The following is a 25,211-nucleotide window of genomic DNA, read 5'->3' as shown; positions in this document are numbered from 1 at the left end:
TAGTTCCCTTCTACCCTAATCTCAGTCAGATCCATCTTGTAGAACTGGAATATCACCTTCCAAGCAAGTTGCCCTCGAGATGACTGGGGTGGAGTGGAGACAGTGGCCCACCTCTTTGCTGAATGCAGATTTGCAAAGAGTATGTGAAGAAGGATGCAAGGGTCCTTGTCATGGTTCATTCCCAGCAGCAATGTGACAAAGGATTCTATGATCTATGGGCTGTTCCTGGGGGATACACACAGTCAAACATCCAGAACTGCTGGAAGATCATCACCTCGGTGAAAGATACCCTTTGGTCTTTCAGCTCATGGGTATGTCGGTCTGGAAATGCTGCTGACTGTCACAATCCAGGCTGCAGAAGTGTGTGCTGAGGGATGCACTGAGGCCTAGAGCAGCCAGGGGATTGTGGGGAAGAACCACATCCTACAGTCCTCCCATTACTAGGTATTACTGGGCCAAAGGGAAGCCCTTCAACGGAAAGGGGGTGGGGGGGGGGGGTAAGAAACGACAAATGACAAGGTGCCACAGTGGTGGTAACAGGGTATTGAGAGAACAAATATAACAGTGTACTTGATGAGAATGTATAGTTATGACTTACATTATGAGTGTAAACAGATGAACGATTTTCTTGTTTGTAAATAATGTATTATGAATAAAGTATATTTTTGGTTAAAAAATTTATAGAGTTATATTGTAGTTGGCACTACATTTGACGTATTGTAGTTTTGCAATGACCACCTTGTATTTAAAAAATGCACACACAGGCAAGTTCTGTTCCTCTGCCCTGGAGTGGAATTGATTCATCCTGAACACCAAAGGTCTCTCTCAGAAGGGAATCAGTTCTTAAATTTGATCATTAACCTTTTGCACTTTGCATTGTTGTATAAACAATGTGTCATCTCTGTGCTGGTTCTCAGTTGCTACTTGAATTGTGCTAAGGTGCAAATGAGCATTTTGTCATTACTGAAAAATCACACTTAGAGTGCATAAGCTAATCATTTGAATTTATACTATTGTTTAAGCTTAGTGACCAACAATTAGTTTCCTACAGATAAACACCATCTCTGCTCTATTTCTGGAGACCATGGGTGTCTGAGTATTTAAGGTCACCTATCGTGAAGGAAGCACAAATATTTAACCTAATCTGTTCTCCGTTAATGCCATAATAATTTGCTCTGTTGACAAAAGGGGAGGTGAATATCTCAAGAAATTAATGCATCCAGTTACTTATGTCATAATTTCCTGGGATGTGTTTATTGTAAATCTAGTCAGCATGCAGATGTGGTGTTCAATAATGAAATTCTCCAACAAATTCTAGACAAATTAAAATGTTTAAAAATTGTATTGTTGATATGGCAGGTAAATGAATGCACGATTCCATTTCCTGTAATCTTGAAATAACCATTAATTTTGCCCTATTTCCGAAAGAGTAATGAGATTACAACAGGCTAGTTAGTAAGGTTCCTGATTAGTTTATGGTTTGTGACTTGCAATATTGGCCTTTGTTCTTAGTCATCCACACCTTTTGTGAAGAACAGTGGCTGCAGTTGCTTTGCTGGTTAATCTTATTCCAGATGCCAGATGATGGAACACAAAACAATGACCACATGGTGATGCCTAATCCAGATAAATGTTTAAAAACAAGATATTTTGTATTCCTGATAGGATGTCACTGACATCTGATTTATCAGATAAGAATGATACAAGGCAGAAGATTCAGAGATATAGCAAATATCATGGTATTTTTGTCCAAGACACTCTTGCATTTGCTTATGAATTATGGGAAATGTTATTCCAGCTGATTTAGTATTCAATACTTCATGATTTTATTTTTCCATTTATAGTTCTAAATTCCAAATGGGATTAAACTTCAACAATGCTACATTGGGTGCAATATATGTTGGGACATTAAAAGGCTGTGAAATTTCACTGTAAATGCAATCTTTTAAGTTGTAGAGTCATGGAGCTATACAGTACAGAAGCAGACCTTTGGCCCACTTCCTACCTGAGCTAATCCCATTTGCCTGAGTTTGGCCACATCCCTCTAACCCATTTCAATCAATATACCTGTCCAAATATTTTTTGAAATGATGTATGTGGCATTTTTTCTGTCTCTGCTGACTTCTAAATTCTATCCTTGCTAATTTATTTATGCGCATTCTGTAGCAACTGTACCACACTGTGATGTAGCCAGCCAGTTTGCTCTCAATAGAGCTCCTATTGAAGGTTGATATAATGATGTCCGATATCCTTGCCCGCTTCAGTCTTCTCAAGAAGTGCAGTCGCTGTTCTGTCTTCCTGTCAAAAGAGGAGATGTTGAGTGTTCACTAGTTAAGTGAACTATGAGTAATTTGGTGCTCTCCACTCTCTCTACGACAGGGTTGATGATGTGTAGGTAAACCTCACTCAAGCTTTCACTCATGTTAGTCTTGCACTGTGTGAAATGGACAACTGTCTCACCTTGTCAGTCCCTTGCTGTGCAGGGTAGGTTTTCATGTGAATTTTTCAACAGTGTACAGGTTTTCTTGATTTTAATTGCCTGAAAGTTGGGGCAGGACGTTTGCCTGTTGCTCTGACATCAACATAATGCTAAGTTAGAAAGAGTCGGAGTGGGGGAGGGTGGGACAATGATGGATTATTGGATATTTATGATGACCTCCTGGCAAAACTTGGACTAGCAAAAAACAACCTTCCTGCAGTGGCAGAATATTAGGAGGTGTTGCTGTGGAATTTCCATGTAGTAGCAAAAGAGATGAGAGCAAAATTAAATTAAAATTAACGTAGAGCTTCACCATCTCAATTAAAGAAAGGAGAACTTCAACCAAGTGCTTTGCCTCCAGTTTGATTGATTGTGTGAACTCCCACTGAAGGCCCTCATACTTTTAGTTGTTGGTCCCAAGCAGTACTTGAAGCAGAGATAGATAGAAGGCAAGTCGGCCCATTCCTCCGTCTCCATCATTATTTATATGGAAATAGATGTCCTGGAATGAGCTGTGGAAAAAACATTTACATGAGGAAGTGAGACATTGATCTGAGCCCTAGCACAGCACATGATTGGCAGAATCAATTTGAGGGTGTTCTCAAAGCCCCTTGGAAAGTATAACACTTTTGCAGGAATCAGAAATCCCTAACCTATGACTTTTCAATTGGGAGGAGTAGTCTTCATGGAGGCATTGAGAACCTGGTGGAGGGCATGCGTAGCTCCCAAAAGAAATGCCTCATTTGTGGCAGAGTTTGCAGGTCCCATATTGGTCTCTGCAGCCACTTCAAAACTAACTGTTCAGGAGTGTAGAGAACTAAGTCATCCTCTTTACTGATGGACTGCCTGAATGAACCAAGAAGAGGCAATAATGGTTGAAAGTTCATGCAAGATACATGGCTGTTGATTTTCATCTCAGGTTCACTGCTTATCAAGAACAAATGTGTCCATTTTTCTGTTTTAAAATAACAGTGTAAATTGTGGATTATTGTGTTAAAATAATTTAAACTTCTGTGCTTAAATAATTCAAAGATGTGCACATTAGCCTAAAAATCTGAATTAGGAGGAACCTTTAAATAAAGACCTTTTCACAGAGAGTTGAAAAACTTAAGCAGGCACCGAGCTGATGAAAAGGCCTTCACGTGCTCTGTTAAAGATTATCCAGCATTGAATCTGCTGCCCACATTCTCCTAAATCTTGGCAGCTAAACGATAATTACTCAATTTAATTCAAGCAAACTTATCTACAGTGGAACCCCACAGACTCTACATGACGATCTCTCACACTGGTTTCTTAGCAACAAAAGAATGGATCAGAGACAGAAATAAGCTTTGCACTTTAACTACCATGTCCACTTTGAAATTTTTTGATTGTCACACCAACATCTAAGTAACAGATCATACTGGAAATCAATCACACAGTTAAAATGCAACTTTTCATGTCCTTCCCCTTCCCCAACTCCTACATAAAACATTATTGCCAGGGGATACATCAAGTCCATATCTATCCTCTCAAGTTCTGTAAGAATTTTGTAGGTTTCAATGAGATCACCTCTCATTCTGAAGGGAATGTAGGCCTAGTTTGATTAATATTTCTCATACAACAAACTGATCAGGGAGGAATCTGGTAAATGTCCACTGCATTCCCTCGGCATGTACAGTGCCACCCATAATGTTTGGGATAAAGTCCTTGTTTTCATTTATTTGTCCCTGGGCTCCACAGTTTTAAATTGTAATTAAACAATTCACGTGTAATTAAAGTGCACATTCCAGATTTTATTCAAGGTTATTTATATACATTTAGGTTTGACGATGTTAAAGTTACAGCACTTTTTATACATAGTCCCCTCATTTCAGGACATTATAATATTTGGGACATAGCAATGGCATGTATATAAAATAGCCATGTTTAATACTTTGTTCCATATCTCTTGCATGCAATGACTGCTTGAAGTCTGTGATTCATAGACATTACCAGGTGCTGAGTATCTTCTCTGGTGTTGCTCTGCCAGGCCTCTACTGCAGCTATCTTCAGCTGCTCCTTGTTTCGGGGGCTTGTCTCCTTAAGTTTTCTTTTCAGCATATGGATGGCATACTCAGTTCAATTAAGATGAGATGACTGGCTTGGCCATTCAAGGGTTTTCCAGTTTTTAAATTGTTGCTTTAGCAAAATGTTTGGGTTCATTGTCTTGCTGTCGGCTGAAGCGCTGTCCAATGAGTTTGGAAGCATTAGGCCTCAAACTGGATGAAGCGCAAAAAGATTTATTATGATAGCCTTAGCTGTATCAAAAAAATGTATAATGTCAACTTGGAAATCAGAAGGGAGCCTGAGAGTACAGCAATGGTACATTGAAATGAATAAATGTATTCCATTGGAAAAAATAACATATAATTTAAAAAATAAAGTCACATTATTTGAACAAATTTGGGAACCGTACATGGAACATAACAGAAAGGGCTTGCCTCAGACCTCCACCCGCTAAAATGATAAGAAGACAAAATGACTTGATCCAGTGTGTAAAAGTAGATGACACATTTTTCTTGTTTATTTTCATTGCGTGATGACATTGTTTAATGGGTTTATTGTATTGTATATGTTGAACGTTTAATGGGTTTGGAGGGGGGTGGGAAGGAGGGAGGGAAGCTAGGGGGTAAAAAAGGGGAGAAAATGCCACTGTGTATATTCAAGTGGGAAATATTTGTGTGTATTTTGATTGATATGGTTGATAGAGTGAAAAATAAAAAAATTATAAGTGTGCCAGTATCTCTGGCAGCCATATATGGCCAGCCCATAACACCCCCACCACAAGAGGGCATGGATTGAGAGTAAAAGGGGAAAAGTTTAAGGGAAAATTTCTTCACACAGAGGGTGGTGGAGGTATGGAATGAACTCCCTGCAGTGGTGGTAGAACTGAGATCGATGTTAATATTCAAGGATAGGTTGGATAGGTACATGGACGAGAGAGGTATAGAGTGTTGTGGCCAAATGCGGGTCAATAGGACTAGGTGGGAGATAATGTTCCGCGCAGATTAATAGGGCCAAATTGGCCTGTTTCTGTGCTGTAAATGGTTATATGGTTAAGTGATGAGGTGGTACGCTTTGGATCTTGGGCAGTCCTTTACGCCTCCATGTTTTGCTCTAGCCATCACTCTGATGCAGGTTAATCTTGGTATCATCTGTCCACAAGACCTGTTTTGAGAGTTCTGCAGGCCCTTTTAAATACTTCTTAGCAAACTGTAATCTCACTATTCTGTTTCTGTGGTGAACTTGTGGCTTGCATCTTGCAGTATAGTTTCTGTATTTCTGTTCTTGAAGTCATCTGTAGACAGTAGTCATTGACATATCCACACCTGCTCCTGAAGAGTGTTTCTGATCTGTCGGACAGGAGTTTGGGGACTTATCTTCATTATGATGAGAATTCTTCTTTCATCAGCAATGGAGTCTGGCTTGCTCTACCAGTCCCTTGGTGATTACTGAGCTCGTCAATACACTCTTTCTTCTTAATGATGTTCCCATCGGTTGATTTTGGTCATCCTAAGGTTTGGGTGATGTCTCTTACTGCTTTATTCTTGTTTTTCAGCCTCATAATGGCTTTTTTAACTTTCATTGTCACAACTCTGGTCCTCATGTTTAAAAATTACAACTATAGACTTTAAACGTGATCATAAATTTGGAAGCAAACCTAGCTGACTTATATCTGCACCAATGAAACAATTAAACGTTCCTGAATACCCACAAACACTTAACCATATAACCATTTACAGCACAGAAACAGGCCAATTTGGCCCTATTAGTCCGCGCGGAACATTATCTCCCACCTAGTCCTATTGACCCGCATTTGGCCCATAACCCTCTATACCGCTCTCATCCATGTACCTATCCAACCTATCCTTGAATATTAACATCGATCTCACTTCTACCACCACTGCAGGAAGTTTATTCCATACCTCCACCACCCTCTGCGTGAAGAAATTTTCCCTTAAACTTTTCCCCTTTTACTCTCAATCTCCCCCACTCTCAGTGGAAAAATCCTATCCACATTGACTCTATCCATCCCCCTTATAATTTTGAATACCTCTATCAAATCATCCCTCAACCTTCTACACTCCAGAGAATTAAGACCCAGCCTGCTCACCCATTCCCTGTAACTCAAACCTTGAAACCCCGGCAACATTCTCATAAATTTCCTCTGCACTCTCTCTCTATACTATTTATATCCTTCCTGTAATTCGGCAACCAAAACTGCACACAATATTCCAAATTTGGCCTCGCCAATGCCTTATATAATGTCAACATAACATCCCAACTCCTGTGTTCTATACTCTGATTTATGAAAACCAACATACTAAATGACTTCTTCACCACCCTATCCACATGTGATTCAACTTTCAGAGAATTACGTACCATGACTCCTAAATCCCTTTGTTCCTTTGCACTCCTCAATTGTCTACCATTTAATGTGTATGAGCTATTTTGATTAGTCCTACCAAAATGTAGCACCTCATAATTATCAGTATTAAATTCCATTTGCCATCTTTCATTTGCCATCTTTCAGCCCACTCTTCTAACTGTCCTATATCACCCAGTAATCTTTGATAATCTTCTTCATTGTCCACAAAACTGCCAAATTTTGTATCATCTGCAAATTTACTAATCCAATTTGCCACCCTATCATCTAGATTGTTAATATATATGACAAACAGCAGTAGACCCAGTATTGATCCCTGAGGTACTCCACTCATCACCAGCCTCCAATTCCACAAACAGTTTTCCACCGCTACTCTCTGGCATCTCCCATCCAACCATTGCTGAATCCATCTCACTACTTCATCGTTAATACCTAATTCTTCCACCTTCCTTACTAACCTCTTATGGGGAACCTTATCAAAAGTCTTACTAAAGTCCAAATAGACAATTTGCTCATCCACCGCCTTCCCCTCATCAAATATTTTTAGTAACCTCCTCGAAAAACTCTATAAAATTTTTTAGACATGATCTACCATGCACAAAACCATGCTGACTACTCCAAATCAATCCCTGTCTTTCCAAATAGTTGTATATACCATCTCTAAGAACACTTTCCATTAATTTACCCACCACCAACATCAAACTTTCAGGCCGATAATTACCAGGTCTACTTTTGGATCATTTTTTGAACAGCGGAACAATATGTGCCACTCTCCAGTCCTCTGGCACTTCCCTCGTGGCCAGTGACTTTTTAAATATTTTTGTCAATCCCCCTACTATTTGTTCACTAACCTCCCTCAGTGTCCTAGGGAATATTTTGTCCAACCTGGAGATTTATCCACCTTGATCTTTTTTAATATAGCCAACACTACCTCCTTATTAATCCTTATATTATCCATGACCTCCCTACCATATTTCTTCACTTCATCTGGCTCAATATTCCTTTCCTTAGTGAATATTGAAAAAAAAAATCATTTAAAATTGGCTTCTCACAGAGTCTACCCTCCTCATCTTCAAGGGATCTAATTTTATCCCTCACTATTCTTTTATAGAAACACTTTGGATTTATTTTTACTTTTCCTGACAAAGCAGCTTCATATCTCCTTTTAGCCATTCTAATTACCTTCTTAAGATTTTTTTACTCTCCTTTTATTTCTCAAGCAGTCCATCCCTTCCTTACTGTTTATACCTGTTGCACACATCCCTCTTCCTCCAAACCAAGTTCCCAATATCTTTTGAAAACCAAGGCTCCCTACAGTTTCTAACCTTTCCTTTAATCCTCACGGGGACATTCTGATTCTGTGCTCTCAGAACTTCTCCTTTGAATATCCTCCATTTATCTGCTACTTTCTTCCCTGAAAATGTCTTGCCCCAATCCACACCCTCCAAATCTTTTCTCATCCCCTTGAAATTTACTTTCTTCCAATCAAGAATCTCAACCTTTGTCCCATCTCCATTCTTTTCCATTACTAGCCTAAAACTATTAGTATTGTGATCACTAGACCCAAAATGTTCCCCAACACAAACCTTTGTCACCTGACCTATCTTGTTCCCTAATAGGAGATCCAATACTGCCCCTTCTCGAGTCAGTTCTTCTATGTATTGATTAAGAAAGCTTTTCTGAACACACTTAACAAACTCTACCCTATCCAGCCCTCTAACTGTATGGGCGCCCCAGTTAATATTTGGAAAGTTGAAATCTCCCACAACCTATGTTTATTACACGTATGTGCAATCTCCTTACAAATTTGTTCCTCTAATTCCCTCAGCCCATTCAGTGGTCTATAGAACACTCTCATTAATGTATTCATGCCTCTGCCATTCCTCAATTCCACCCAAATAGCCTCGCTGAACGATCCCATCAAATCATCCTGCCACAGCACAGTTGTAATGTTCTCTCTAATAAGCAATGCAACTCCTCCACCTTTTATCCCCCCCCCCCCCCCCCCCACTGTTCTATCATGCCTAAAACAATGGAATCCTGGAATATTTAACTGCCATAAATGCCCTTCCTGCAACCAAGTTTCACTGATGGCCATAATATCGTAGTTCTAAGTGGCCATCCATGCCTTAAGCTCATCTTCCTTATTTACAAGGCTCTGCATTAAAATGTATGCACTTGAGAGACTGTCCTCCACAAATATTCTTTTTGTTACCTTTACCTTCCTCCTTCATTCAGGAATGTTTAATTGCTTCATTGGTGCCCTGAAATGGGGGAAACTATGTATAAAAAGTGCTGTAATTTCTACACGGTCAAACCAAAATCTATACAAGTAACCTTGAATAAAATAAGGAATATACATTTTAATTACATGTGAATTGTTTGATTTCAAATTTTAAAATGTGGAGCACAGGGGAAAATAAATGAATAAAGTGTCTGTCCCAAACATTACGGAGGGCACTGCATATTCTTTCTTTATAAGGAGACAAAACCAAGACACAAAGTCCACATGCAGTGCCAGGAAAGCTCTATATAAATGGAGCAAGACATCTATACTTTCATACTGAAGTACTCTTTCAGTAGAGGTTATCATACCATTTGCTTTCCATATTGCCTTTCTCCATGCCTTGATTAAATAAGTACTTATTTATTATCGGCTCACCTTGCAGTATGATGTCTTCGATCTGCACTCATTTGCAGTCCCAAATGCCTCATACTTTCTTTAAGTATATCCAGAAGAACAAACTTGTTTGATCGATACCTCCTGGATCATCAAGGCACTGTGTGGGGCCAGAGCCTGATGCCTTATCATCAGTTGGGCCAAAACTCACACCAAATAGTTTAGAATATATTTGTATAGCAGGTCATGTTGTAAATTGTTCCCCTGACATTCAGAACAATTCAAAATGCAAAACAAAAAAAAAGCAATTCAAAAATACAAATTTAACACACATTTTAAAATAGTACTTAAAACTTTTAAATGCATAAAACAAACATGACACCAGCAAAATAATTAAAATGAAATGTAACTTCCTGGCAGCCATAAAATGAATTAGCTCATACACTGATGTGAGATCAACAAGCAGTTTCTCCACCTTAAAGAAACAACTGCCAGGCAGTTCAACACTGACTGTACATCTCTCTTCATGGATACTGACTGACCTGCTGAGTCCCTTCAGCTTTGCATTGTTTATTCCAGATTCCAGCACCTGTGATTCTCCATCTTACATGTTGGGAGAACTTAGCAAGTTCTTTAGTAGAGGGTGCTGGCAGATTTAATGGCGAGAATTGGTCAGTAAGTTCATGTACAATATGCATGAGGCATAGTCCCAGATTTGCAGGCATTTATACAGGTAAACACAGCAACGTTGAAACTTGTACATCAGTGTTATTTTAGGAGCATGATCTGAATGGGTCCCAGTTAGGGCTGACTCCTCAGATGTTCTGTGACAAAGGAAAGAATGAGAATTAATTTGCAATAGTTGGAGAGATTTAATCATATCAAAGATATCAACATGACTAAAGTTTAAAGTTTCTCACACCTTCGCAAGAGGAGAAGATTGTGTTTATTATTAAGTGTGCCTCTTTGATCTTTTAAAAATGAAATGCCAGAAGCCAGTTTTCTTTCCAATTCTTATTTAGGAATTAATTTCAGTGGTTTGAGGAAGGATACTGGGATACACGCAAAGCTTGAACAGCTCCTTTTATGTTGTGGTTCACAGGAGTTGGCTTCAAAACTTGACAACAATTTTGAGATGTTCAGCATTCCACCATTGCTCCATCTGGTCTGAGCCACAGCATAAGTTACTATGGTAAATCTCAAGTGTTTGCTTTGTAAAAAAAAAACTGGAATCTTCAACTCCCCAAAATGGAGCCATCAGGAAAATGTCTAAATCTTCCTGAAGCCAATCTTCAGCATTGGAACACAAGGCTGGATAGACACACACGGTTCAATTTTCTGAAAAATTATTTGATTAATTGTGTCTCTTTAAAGGATAGAGAAAATGTTTCCCCCTACCAGCTTTATTCATCACTTAAAAATAATTAATTTCTATAAAAATAGAACAAAACATTTTCATTGCGAACCAGGAGAAAATTGTCTTTTTGTTAACTTTAGACATAAAGATTGAAAGATAACTGGAGCATATGAAAACCGCCAAATCAAAGTGAAAATGAGATTTCAATGGGACACAGTGAGAATTACTTATGAACACTAAGTATCCTTGTTTATTGATAAAATTATAGGAAACTGAAAGCATTAAACATTTCGAATAAATTCTGAGAATGGTTTGAAACTTCCATGATTAATTTTTAACATGAAGAACACAAAACATCTGAAATAATTATTAACTATTTTACAATTGATTGCAGAATGCTGAGCAATACCTTTGAGAATGTGACATTGCATGATTTTATTTTGTAATGTCTGTAATGCTTGATAGAGACTACGAATGGCACTGTGGAAAAACTACCGTATTTTATGACAATAAGGGTAGTGACATTTTTGTCATATACATTGTACAATGTACATATACACCAAAATTTTTACTTGGTGAGCTGAACAGTTACTTTATAAATAAAACCAACTACAATAGTATACAGTAAATTAAAGTAATACTACTTAAAAAAATAAAAAGTATTCAGTTACCATAGTGCAATAAAAAAGTGGTTAAAATAATTCTTCTTCCACAAATTCTCAAGGGATATCTGAATAGAGTTTTATTAAATTTTAACAAAGAATCACCAAATATGACCAAAAGGTTCATCTTTCAATGCAATATGGGCTTAGTCAAGTCAAGTCAAGTTTATTGTGATCTGATTGCTCAAGTACAAGTTTTCTGGTCCTTGGTGCAAAGCACATGGACATGCAGACAAACAATACATATGGTCATAGTTATCAGGTGAACTGTGAATGTTGAAACAGTTAGATGTACAGAACCAAAATCTGCACCAACAGCTTCATCGGTCAACCTCTGTTTTGAAAGGTTGTAAATGAAGCATTTCCCACCTTCACTGATCACTATCAAGTGGCTTAATTGTTTATTAGATCTTTAACAATACTCAGCAACCATGCTTGGTGTTTACTTTGGCCTGGGATATTTCACTAAATGCAAGTTAAATTGTCATTGCTGCTTAGGACACCACTTGCATCACATGGAGTCACACTGAGTTTCAAGAACCAAACAAAACTTGTTTGAAAAATCTCTGATCGCACTGGGGCAGAGAGACAAACAGGGGAGAAGATGTGTTTAACTGTTCAACAGTGAATTCTTGGTTGGTCTGGCCAAGTGGACACTGCCCTTCAGGAACCCATTTATCTTTCATTGCTGAGACCTCTAGCTGCTGGCAAGCCCACCCAGCCATCTATAAATTTGATTCATTTAAAATATTTGACAAATGGAAGTGTTAACATATTAATCAATGACCAGAGACACATGTCCATCAGAACATTAGCTGTGTCTATCCAGAGTAGATTATTCCAACAATTTCCTTAATCAACTGTGTTTCCTCCGTATTTTATGGTTTCCTCTTGCATCTCAAAGTTGTATAGAGTGGTAGGTTAATCAATCACTATAAATTGACCGTGGAGTGGTGTCCATCTGCAGAGGATTGGTGTTGGATTTTGTATGTTTATTCAACTGTCAATCATCTTAATCCTCAGTCTCATTTCTGTCCTCTTAGAGTCAAAGAGTAAAATCTCCCTCATAACTCCAAGTGTGGGTAGAAGAGACTTATGCCTCAGACATCATCTGAGAATTTGGCTGACAGAAAGTTTCTTGGATTTAATACATTCTGTATGAATTTGTGCTGAAAGTGGAAAATCCATTGAGTTCTTGGCAGCTTATAAAATCTAAGCAAGATGTTACAAATGTTATAATGTTACAAATACACCAGAATATTAGCTTAAATTTTAACTTTAAACATACAGCATGGTAACACGCCATGTTGGCCATTGATTCTGTTCCGCCCAATTTACATCTTGAATGGTGGGAGGAAACCAGAGCACTTGAGGAAAACCCACAGAAACATTGGGAGAATGTACAAACTCCTTACAGACAGCGCGGGATTCGAACCTAGGTCCTGATCACTGGCGCTGTTAAGGTGTTGTGCTAACAGCTATGCCAACCATGGCACCCTAGTTGTGCAACTTTCAAGCAGGATATAAAGTGGAACACCAAATAGATCCATTACCTTACAGCTCCAGTGACATGGGTTCAATCCTGACCTCTGGTGCTGTCCGGGTGAAGTTCTCCTGTAATTATGTGTGGTTTCCTCCGTATTTTATGGTTTCCTCCTGCATCTCAAAGTTGTATAGATTGGTAGGTTAATCAATCACTATAAATTGACCGTGGAGTGTAGGCAAGTGATGGAATCTGGAAGGAGTTAATTGGAATGTGGGAAGATTAAAAAGGATCATGGACTCAGTAGACCAAATAGACTGGTTCTTTACAAACCTATGTACCTATGACACCACCTTCAAGGAATTATGTATTCGTATTCACAGATCCCTTTGTTCTATTCAGGCCTGTGTAAAGCTGGTAATAGGCCCAGGCCAGATGGAGAATGTAGGCCACATTTCAAACTGCTCATTAAGTACTTTTGCAATCAGTGCTAAATATATATGATTTATGTATGGGTATGTACATGTACATGATATTCTTACAAGTAACAGAACAGAATAAAAGAACTTGAACAATTTATAAAAAAGGTGAAGGCAAGCAAATTTATTCAAAATGTAGAGAAGACAATAGAGTACGGTACTGTATGAAGCAGTAAATACCATAGTACATTCATGTTTATTCTGTATTTGGAATTTCAGATCAGAAATGGTCATCACTTCTTCACATTCAGAAATGCTTTAGGTGCTTTTCTTTGGGAAGATTAATCAATTACACCAGAAAAATCAGGCAACTTTGCCTTGTCACTGTTAATGCTCAAAATTGCTAATCCATTCAAGCGTTCTTACACCAATATGGACCAAAAGCATGACTTAATTCATTTTAGGACACTGAATCCCCTCTCATTAGAGGCCACTGTTGCTGTACAATGACAGAAAAATGAACAATGCGATGAGGACATTTGGGAAAACATTGCCCAATCTCGTTCAATAGTAGACTATAAATTTTCTGTAACGCAGCATCAAGATTGAAATTCACATCAAAAATTCATTTAAGAAGAAGCATTTCACTCTGAATGTCACTTGAAATATGACTTAGATATTGCAGCTGAAACTGATTAACTTTTGGAAACAACGTATTCTCATCTAACTGCTTAACATGCCACAAAAAATCAAAAGGTCCACAAATGTCCCTGACTGCATGAAAGTGACATGAAAGGCCATCGATAACAAAATCAATTATGTTGAAGAATACATTCACCCTGAAATAATTTTTGGCATCCTTTTGAGTTGGGTACCCTTTCTTCTTTCTCTTCTTTGGCTTGGCTTCGCGGACGAAGATTTATGGAGGGGTAATGTCCACGTCAGCTGCAGGCTCGTTTGTTGCTGACAAGTCCGATGCGGGACAGGCAGACACGGTTGCTGCGGTTGCAGGGGAAAATTGGTGGGTTGGGGTTGGGTGTTGGGTTTTTCCTCCTTTGTCTTTTGTCAGTGAGGTGGGCTCTGTGGTCTTCTTCCAAGGAGGTTGCTGCCCACCGAACTGTGAGGCGCCAAGATGCACGGTTTGAGGCGATATCAGCCCACTGGCGGTGGTCAATGTGGCAGGCACCAAGAGATTTCTTTAGGCAGTCCTTGTACCTCTTCTTTGGTGCACCTCTGTCACGGTGGCCAGTGGAGAGCTCGCCATATAACACGATCTTGGGAAGGCGATGGACCTCCATTCTGGAGACATGACCTGCCCAGCGCAGTTGGATCTTCAGCAGCGTGGATTCGATGCTGTCGGCCTCTGCCATCTCGAGTACTTCGATGTTAGGGATGAAGTCACTCCAATGAATGTTTAGGATGGAGCGGAGACAACGCTGGTGGAAGCGTTCTAGGAGCCATAGGTGATGCCGGTAGAGGACCCATGATTCGGATCCGAACAGGAATGTAGGTATTACAATGGCTCTGTATACGCTAATCTTTGTGAGGTTTTTCAGTTGCGGGTACCCTTTACGAGTATCAAAACTATCTGGCATATCAATTTTGATTGATACATGCTGCGCTTCTTCAAGTATATCATTCCATTTCTCTCTCATTTTCAGGATATCTACCCGTAGTTGATCAATGTTGTCCCTTTCCACATCGAATGTGGCATCACAAGATTCTACTACCAGGATGACCTCATGGATCATTGTATTAACATTGTCTGACATCAGTACACATTCAAAGGCATCCAAGCATTTTTTGATACCCTAAGATCAGACTTACCCTCTACTGTCAAATTAGTAACTTCACTCAGCTCTGCCACTGCATTTCTAACATTAACCAAATGAGGTGCAATTGGTCTTACATAGTCAATTTTCGCTGACCACCTTTGTCTTTGACATTTTTTTGGAGTGAGACAGGAAGGTGTTCTTTCACTATCTCCCTCTGCTGTGGACTTGGACTGAAGACATTGAACATTTTCTGTATGATTCCAAAGAATGTTATAGCTTCACTGCAGGCTTCAGCATAATCCGTACCAACTAGGTTGGTACAACTAGAGTATGATTGGCATAACTGGAGAAAATGCAGTTCTCATCCTTCTTCTTTCAGATAGCCTGTGCACCACTGTACTTTCCTTCCACATTGGAGCCATTATCATATGCTTGATCCATGCAATCTTCAAAGTTCAGATTGAGTTTTACTACGAAGTCTAAGATTTTCTCTACAATTTCTTCACCCATCTTTTTGGAAAATTCATGATATGCAAGAAAGGGTTCTTCCATTGAAAATCTGGTATCTTCCCTCTTCACATATCTGTTGATGAATGATAACTGTTCCACTGTTTGCTCTATCAGTTTCTTTAGGAGTATTCCCTTCTGTATCTGAAGCTGGTCCTGGTCCAACAGCCTGATTATCAAGATCAGTGTAGTCATTCTCAGATTCACATTGATAGTGATGTCTAGCTAGGAAGTCAGTAATTGATTTGGACTTTTTGACAGCTTCTTCTTGTAATTTGGCTTGCTTTCTCTTTGCTGCGCCACTTTCATATTCTTTTTATTGTGAAAATCTTCTAGGTCAGTAATTTTGCTTCCACCCACTGACCAATAGATTATATAATATTTGTCATAATATTTTAATATTAACCAATAAAACAAGAATCAATGTAAGTGTGTAATTTTTTGTTCCTTTACTTGTTTAACATTGGTTAAAAATAAAATATTGCGACAAATATTGTAAAATCTATTGGACAGTATGTGGTAGCAAAATTACTGACCTAGAAGATTTTCACAAACTTTGCACCTCTATTATATTTAATATTTTTTATGGAGGGGGTAAAAAGTCCACGTCAGCTGCAGGCTCGTTTGTGGCTGACCAGTCCGATGCGGGACAGGCAGACACGATTGCAGCGGTTGCAAGGGAAAATTGGTTGGTTGGGGTTGGGTGTTGGGTTTTTCCTCCTTTGCCTTTTGTCAGTGAGGTGGGCTCTGCGGTCTTCTTCAAAGGAGGCTGCTGCCCGCCAAACTGTGAGGCGCCAAGATGCACGGTTTGAGGCGTTATCAGCCCACTGGCGGTGGTCAATGTGGCAGGCACCAAGAGATTTCTTTAGGCAGTCCTTGTACCTTTTCTTTGGTGCACCTCTGTCACGGTGGCCAGTGGAGAGCTCGCCATATAATACGATCTTGGGAAGGCAATGGTCCTCCATTCTGGAGACGTGACCCATCCAGCGCAGCTGGATCTTCAGCAGCGTGGACTCGATGCTGTCGACCTCTGCCATCTCGAGTACCTCGACGTTAGGGGTGTGAGCGCTCCAATGGATGTTGAGGATGGAGCGGAGACAACGCTGGTGGAAGCGTTCTAGGAGCCGTAGGTGGTGCCGGTAGAGGACCCATGATTCGGAGCCGAACAGGAGTGTGGGTATGACAACGGCTCTGTATACGCTTATCTTTGTGAGGTTTTTCAGTTGGTTGTTTTTCCAGACTCTTTTGTGTAGTCTTCCAAAGGCGCTATTTGCCTTGGCGAGTCTGTTGTCTATCTCATTGTCGATCCTTGCATCCGATGAAATGGTGCAGCCGAGATAGGTAAACTGGTTGACCGTTTTGAGTTTTGTGTGCCCGATGGAGATGTGGGGGGGCTGGTAGTCATGGTGGGGAGCTGGCTGATGGAGGACCTCAGTTTTCTTCAGGCTGACTTCCAGGCCAAACATTTTGGCAGTTTCCGCAAAGCAGGACGTCAAGCGCTGAAGAGCTGGCTCTGAATGGGCAACTAAAGCGGCATCATCTGCAAAGAGTAGTTCACGGACAAGTTTCTCTTGTGTCTTGGTGTGAGCTTGCAGGCGCCTCAGATTGAAGAGACTGCCATCTGTGCGGTACCGGATGTAAACAGCGTCTTCATTGTTGGGGTCTTTCATGGCTTGGTTCAGCATCATGCTGAAGAAGATTGAAAAGCAGGAAAGGGCTTTGGCAAATACTAGAGCGCATCGGATGTCCCCCAAAGTTCCTCAACATGATTATCCAACTATATTTAATATAATGTAAAATATATTAGCATAAAATTATTTTACATTAACAGTTAACAAAAAATAAAAACAAGAGTGTATAAAATGCAAAAGACACCACTAAACGACAAAGCTAATTTAAAACATAATAATGTATCTTTTATTAACAAGCATTAAAACTACTCACAGGCCTGACAACTCAGTGACAGCATTTATCTGCTGAAATTTAATAAAGAGATGGTTGTGTTGTGAGTGTGTGAGGGTCCTGCGCAGGCTCAATGCAGATATAGTATCTACTTATAAACCAATTACACAACACAACAAATATATGAGCCAAAGAAACTGATGGGGGAAGACAGGCTCTATCAAGCTACCACTCAATAGCAAGGCATAGACGATCACTTATTCCCACATGATGTGCCTGTACGATGAGTGTTGTGGCGGTTGTGAGAAGAGTGGGAAAATGTATATTTTTATTTGTGTGTGTGGCCACCACAACAAGGTATGTGTAATAAATTTGGAACATAAGTTGGCTTCAGTTATCTGCATTTATTTATCTATGTTTTATCTGTATTAATCTTTTATGAATCTTCTTTAAAATATTAATATTTTGTGCTAAAGGACTCCCCCCCTTTACATTATCAATATTCTTTACCAAGGCAAAGGTCCTACTCACCCCTTTTCCTCTACCAAAGCGAGTAGGTCCCCTCAAAATCATTGACCCATGCCAACTGGGCCACCAGCCACCCTCTCCTCCCCCATTCTGGCCTAGTTCTATTGACTTCAGATTTCAGATTTATTGTCAGACATCGCGGATGCGGCAGAATTACCATTAATTGGTAGTGCAAAAATAAACTGTACACAGTTTAAACATGTAAACAAAGAACTATAAACAGATAATGAATGTAAACAAACTGACTGCAATACAGAGAGAACAAAAGAAAATCAATGAAGTGCACAAGTAAGAGCCTCAAAGCAGTCTCTGATTGAGCTTGCTATGGAGAAGCTGTTTCTGAACCTGGTGGTGCGAGTCTTGTAGCACCTGTATCTCTTTCCTGATGGCAGCATCAAGAACAGAGCATGTGCTAGGTGGTGTGGGTCTTTGATGAAGCTGCTGCCCTCCTCTGTAGATGTATTTAATAGTGGGGAGGGTTTTGCTTGTGATGTCCTGAGCTGTGCCAATACCTTTTGGAGGGTATTGATGTCCCCATACCAAACATGATGCAGCCGGTCAGCACACTTTCCACCACACCTCTGTAGAAATTTGCCAGGGTTTCTGGTGTCATACCAAACCTCTGCAAACTCCTGATGAAGTAGAAGTGCTGACATGCTTTCTTTACAATGCCTTTGGTGTGTTGGGTCCAGGAAAGATCCTCTGAATTAGTGACTTGACTCCCAAGAATCTAAATTTGCTGCATCCTGCAGATGGCTGATCTCTACTGTTTCCTGTGTAAATCCTACCCTGGTTTGTCCTCCCAAAGGGCAACACCTTATACTTGTCTGTATTAAATTCCATCTGCCATTTTCCAGCCCATTTTTCAGCTGGTCCGGATCCTGCTGCAAGCTTGAAAGCCTTCCTTGCTGTCCACTCCACCCACAATCTTAGTGCCATCTGCAAATTTGCTGATCCAATTAACCATATTATCACCCAGATTGTTAATATAGATGACAAACACAATAGACCCTCCACTGAGCCTTGAGGCACATGACTAATCACAGGGCTCTTGTCAGAAAATACAAAACAGGTCTCAACCTCCTTGTCAACACAATCTTTGAAATAACTTTTATAAAATCCTGACCTGCTCAGATTTTCCACCATTTTCTGTTTTGTTTCATATTTCCAGCATATGCTGTTTTTGTGATTTTAATTCTTTGAAATTATCTAACTGAGCTGCTTGATTTGTGATTGTAGCAAAAACACAGAAATTCTGGAGGAAGTCAACAGGTCTCGCACCATCCACAGGAGGTTCATGTCAGCCCCAAATGTCGATAAAATAGCTTTACTTCCTATGGATGCTGTGAGACCTGCTGAGTTCCTCCAGTATTTCTGTGGTTTTGCTTGATTTGTGAAAATGACATAAAGTCTTAATTTGCAAATGTCATCAAGCCTTCCCCACACTTGATCTTAGCCAAAAGGCCGAGAAGAGATGACTAACACTATTAATGTTAGTTCAGTATTTTTTTTACATCAGTTATATCTTACAGCACAAAAATTGAATAGAATGAAACCAGACTTATCAGCTCAGTGTTTTAGATGTGGTGAGGATGTAGTAACTTCTTTACATTCAACTTGGTCTTGTCCCAAGGTAAGATCTTTTTGGGTGGATTTAGGGATTTTTTGGGGAACGTTACAGGTGTATTTCTGCAAAATCCCGATTTACTTTTATTAAGAAATATTGAAGGAACAAGACCTAAATTAAAACTGTCAACATATCATTTGGAATTTGTTAAAGTTGCATTAGTGGTGGCAAAGAAATGTATTGCAGTTACTTGGAAATCAGATCTGTATTTGGGTATGGCAAGGTGGAATGCAGAAATTCAAAGTTGTATTCCTTTGTAAAAAAATACATATAATTTGAGAAATAAATAAGCTATATTTTTTTTACAAATCTAGAGCCCTTAAACTCAAATATTAGGATTAAATATTTGTTTTAAAGAACTCTGTTTAAATATGTATGTTAGATGGTGTCCCTTTGTGCAATCCTGAAAGTTTTTTTTCTTTTATTTTATATAACTATATTGTTTCTTAATTGTTTTGGAGTGGGGTGGGTGGGGGTATATATCATCATGTATGTAGTGTTTAGTTTGTTTTCTTTTTGCAAATTGTATTATAATATTAATCTCTGGCTACTACATGTATGGAAAAAAATTAAATAAACTAGTCAAAAAAGCCTTCCCTGACACTGATTGGATTCGGTCTGTTTTTTTATGTGCCTAAAGATTGCATTGGGCAAGAATTAAAACCTTAAGAGGGAAGCTGAGGTGTCTGTCTCCATCCCCCCCACCCCCCACCCCACTCAGCCTTTCAAAGTTGTCAATTATTTTCCAAGTGACAATCAGGTGAAAATCAGCTGTGACAGATTTCATTTGCTAATCATCCCTTGAAGTCCATTCAGGAAGCTTCAGCCTCTCAAAATTACAAAGGTGAGACATGGCTTGCCTACAAAGGCTTGAAATGCAGAGAGCTACCATGCCTTCCCAGAGTTCTACAATTCCCCACTACACAGCAACCATATTTCAGTTTAAATAGGACCATGCAGAGAGCAATTAGCAAAGGTTACAATCCAGAAAGTACATGTAAAAAAATTCTGCCACACACACAGCTGGGCTTCTCACAAGCCTTTTTGATATCTGTCTGAGTTCTTATCCTGAAGTCTCCAGACAATGTGTATAAACAACCAGCAGTGGATTCCATTGGATGCTTTGTCTGATAATTAAACAAAGGTAAGAGACAATTCTCCAAAGGACTAGAATTCTTTCATGATTTGTTTGAATATTGGCTTCAAGGCATTGTCTCACAAGATATACTGTTGATGATGTCAATTCTATCTGCTGCATGTGTATGACAGTCTTCTGTCTATTCTTTTAATAAAGACATTAACTCATTTAAGGTAAGCGTTAAATTAGACTAAGAGCAAATTAAATGGTCAGCTGTTAATATTGCCCACTGCAATTTCTAGGCCATTGTGTTCTCAGTATGAGAAGGGATTAGGAGGGATAAATACAAGAGGACACGGCTTTAGGGTGAAAGGGGAAAGGTTTAGGGGTAACAGAAGGGGAAACTTCTTAATTTAGAGAGAGGTGGGAATGTGGAATGAGCTGCCATCTGAGTGGGAACTGCAGGCTCACTCTTTCATTTTAAGAATGAATTAGATAGATTCATGGATGGAAGAGGTCTGGAGGGTTATGGAATGGGTGCAGGTCAGTGGGACTAGCAGGATAATGTTTTGGCACAGACTAAAGGGGATGAATGGCCAGTTTTTTGTGCTGTAGTGAACCATGCTAGACAAGGTTGACAGCCACCGACCTGAACGTCAGTCTGCCCTCATTGCACATGAACTCCTCAGACTTGACATCGACATAGCCGCTCTCAGTGAAGTCCGCCTGGCAGATGTAGGCAGCCTCCAAGAACGCGACGCGGGCTACACACTCTACTGGTCTGGCAAGCCTTCGGATGAACGACGCCTATCTGGTGTAGGCTTCATGGTCAAGAACTTCATTGCCTCCAAACTCGAAACCTTCCGACAGGCCACTCGGACCGAATCATGTCCATGCGACTCCCCCTTCAAAACAAGCGTTGCATCACCCTCATCAGTGTCTATGCTCCAACCCTCCAGGCGGAACCAGCAGAAAAGGACAAGTTCTACACTGACCTGCGCAACCTCATCCAACGCACCCCTACAGCCGACAAGGTTGTCATCCTTGGCGACTTCAACACTCGCGTCGGCAAAGACTCAGAAACCTGGCCAGGAATCCTGGGCAAGCATGGCGTCGGCAAGTGCAACGACAATGGGCGCCTCCTGTTGGAGCTCTGCGCAGAACAGCGGCTTGTCATTACAAACACCCTCTTTCAGCAGAGGGACAGCCTTAAGACTACCTGGATGCATCCCCGATCCAAACACTGGCACCTCCTGGACTACATCCAGGTGCGAGAAAGTGACAAACGAGATGTGCTCCACACCAGGGTCATGCCCAGCGCGGAATGCCACACTGACCACCGGCTGGTTCGCTGCAAGCTCAACCTTCACTTCAAGCCAAAGCCCAGGAACAGTAAAGCCCCCAGAAAGAGGTTCAATGTTGGAAACCTGTAGTCAGACGAAGCGAGAGGAAACTTCCAGGCAAACCTCAAAGCAAAGCTCGATGATGCAACCCGCCTCACGGACCTGTCCCCTGAAACCCTCTGGGATCAGTTGAAGACTACCATACTGCAATCCACTGAAGAGGTACTGGGCTTCTCCTCCAGGAAAAACAAGGACTGGTTCGACGAAAACAGCCAGGAAATCCAGGAGCTGCTGGCAAAGAAGCGAGCTGCCCACCAGGCTCACCTTACAAAGACGTCCTGTCCAGAGAAGAAACAAGCCTTCCGTCGCGCATGCAGCCATCTTCAGCGCAAACTCCAGGATATCCAAAATGAGTGGTGGACTAGCCTCGCCAAACGAACCCAGCTCAGCGCGGACATTGGCAACTTCAGGGGTTTCTACGAGGCTCTAAAGGCTGTGTAAGGCCCCTCACCCCAAGTCCAAAGCCCGCTGCGCAGCTCAGACGGCAAAGTCCTCCTCAGCGACAAGATCTCCATCCTCAACCGATGGTCAGAACACTTCCAATCTCTTTTCAGTGCCAACCGCTCAGTCCAAGATTCCACCCTGCTCCAGCTCCCTCAACAGCCCCTAAGGCTAGAGCTGGATGAGGTCCTCACCCAGGATGAGACATATAAGGCAATCGAACAACTGAAAAGTGGCAAAGCAGCAGGTATGGATGGAATCCCCCCAGAGGTCTGGAAGGCTGGCGGCAAAACTCTGCATGCCAAACTGCATGAGTTTTTCAAGCTTTGTTGGGACCAAGGAAAACTGCCTCAGGACCTTCGTGATGCCACCATCATCACCCTGTACAAAAACAAAGGCGAGAAATCAGACTGCTCAAACTACAGGGGAATCACGCTGCTCTCCATTGCAGGCAAAATCTTCGCTAGGATTCTACTAAATAGAATAATATATAGTGTCGCCGAGAATATTCTCCCAGAATCACAGTGCGGCTTTCGCGCAAACAGAGGAACTACTGACATGGTCTTTGCCCTCAGACAGCTCCAAGAAAAGTGCAGAGAACAAAACAAAGGACTCTACATCACCTTTGTTGACTTCACCAAAGCCTTCGACACCGTGAGCAGGAAAGGGCTTTGGCAAATACTAGAGCGCATCGGATGTCCCCCAAAATTCCTCAACATGATTATCCAACTGCACGAAAACCAACAAGGTCAGGTCAGATACAGCAATGAGCTCTCTGAACCCTTCTCCATTAACAATGGCGTGAAGCAAGGCTGTGTTCTCGCACCAACCCTCTTTTCAATCTTCTTCAGCATGATGCTGAACCAAGCCATGAAAGACCCCAACAATGAAGACGCTGTTTACATCCGGTACCGCACGGATGGCAGTCTCTTCAATCTGAGGCGCCTGCAAGCTCACACCAAGACACAAGAGAAACTTGTCCGTGAACTACTCTTTGCAGACGATGCCGCTTTAGTTGCCCATTCAGAGCCAGCTCTTCAGCGCTTGACGTCCTGCTTTGCGGAAACTGCCAAGATGTTTGGCCTGGAAGTCAGCCTGAAGAAAACTGAGGTCCTCCATCAGCCAGCTCCCCACCATGACTACCATCCCCCCCACATCTCCATCGGGCACACAAAACTCAAAACGGTCAACCAGTTTACCTATCTCGGCTGCACCATTTCATCAGATGCAAGGATCGACAATGAGATAGACAACAGACTCGCCAAGGCAAATAGCGCCTTTGGAAGACTACACAAAAGAGTCTGGAAAAACAACCAACTGAAAAACCTCACAAAGATAAGCGTATACAGAGCCGTTGTCATACCCACACTCCTGTTCGGCTCCGAATCATGGGTCCTCTACCGGCATCACCTACGGCTCCTAGAACGCTTCCACCAGCGTTGTCTCCGCTCCATCCTCAACATCCATTGGAGCGCTTTCATCCCTAACGTCGAAGTACTCGAGATGGCAGAGGCCGACAGCATCGAATCCACGCTGCTGAATATCCAACTGCGCTGGGCAGGTCACGTCTCCAGAATGGAGGACCATCGCCTTCCCAAGATCGTGTTATATGGCGAGCTCTCCACTGGCCACCGTGACAGAGGTGCACCAAAGTAAAGGTACAAGGACTGCCTAAAGAAATCTCTTGGTGCCTGCCACATTGACCACCGCCAGTGGGCTGATATCGCCTCAAACCGTGCATCTTGGCGCCTCACGGTTTGGCGGGCAGCAACCTCCTTTGAAGAAGACCGCAGATCCCACCTCACTGACAAAAGGCAAAGGAGGAAAAACCCAACACCCAACCCCAACCAACCAATTTTCCCCTGCAGCCGCTGCAACCGTGTCTGCCTGTCCCGCATTGGACTTGTCAGCCACAAACGAGCCTGCAGCTGACGTGGACTTTTTACCCCCTCCATAAATCTTCTTCCGCGAAGCCAAGCCAAAGAAAGAGTGTTCTATGGTTCTAATGATAATGCTATGAGTTTATCATCTTGAAGAGCAAGGCAATGCTCTTCGGTAAATGGTCTGACTGGTCAGATCTGACTACCTGAAGGTTTTGGGGATCTAGCCCTCACCCACTTGGAAAATAAGAACACATGTTTTCGAATGCTGTTTATTGACTTCAGTTTAGCATTCAATACAATCATACCTCAGTTTCTGATGAGGAAGTAGAGCCTGCTGGGTCTAAACACTTCCCTCTGCAATTGGATTCTCGACTTCCTGTCAGGGTGACCTCAGGCAGTCCAGATCAGTAACAGCACTTTCAAGACCATCACACTGAGAACATGGGTTCCCCCAGGGCTGCATGCACAGCCCACTGCTGTTCACTCTGCTGACCCACCACTGTGCTCACATCAGGCGGGTCCAGGGTGGACCACTGATAGGTCCACCATTGAGGTCATCAAATGTATCAAGTTCCTTGGAGTGCACTTGGTGGAGAATCTCACCTGGTCTCTTAACACCAGCTCCATAGCCAAGAAAGC

At 41.3% G+C, this 25,211-nt stretch overlaps 1 long non-coding RNA gene across 3 annotated transcripts in view; it reads right to left on the bottom strand.

Annotated features, from left to right (window-relative positions):
• LOC138755322 (uncharacterized) overlaps window positions 1–25,211 on the bottom strand; it is an 82,058-nt gene that overhangs the window by 37,464 nt on the left and 19,383 nt on the right. For all 3 annotated transcript variants that reach the window (XR_011352189.1, XR_011352190.1, XR_011352192.1), the window contains one exon: window positions 10,050–10,331. This is a non-coding gene — a long non-coding RNA (uncharacterized lncRNA). The remainder of the gene's footprint in view (window positions 1–10,049; window positions 10,332–25,211) is intronic.

Source organism: Narcine bancroftii, chromosome 2, assembly GCF_036971445.1.
Source record: "Narcine bancroftii isolate sNarBan1 chromosome 2, sNarBan1.hap1, whole genome shotgun sequence".
NCBI lineage: Eukaryota > Metazoa > Chordata > Chondrichthyes > Torpediniformes > Narcinidae > Narcine > Narcine bancroftii.
The sequence above is the reverse complement of the archived record's forward strand: the minus strand, read 5'-3'. Positions and strand labels throughout refer to the sequence as shown.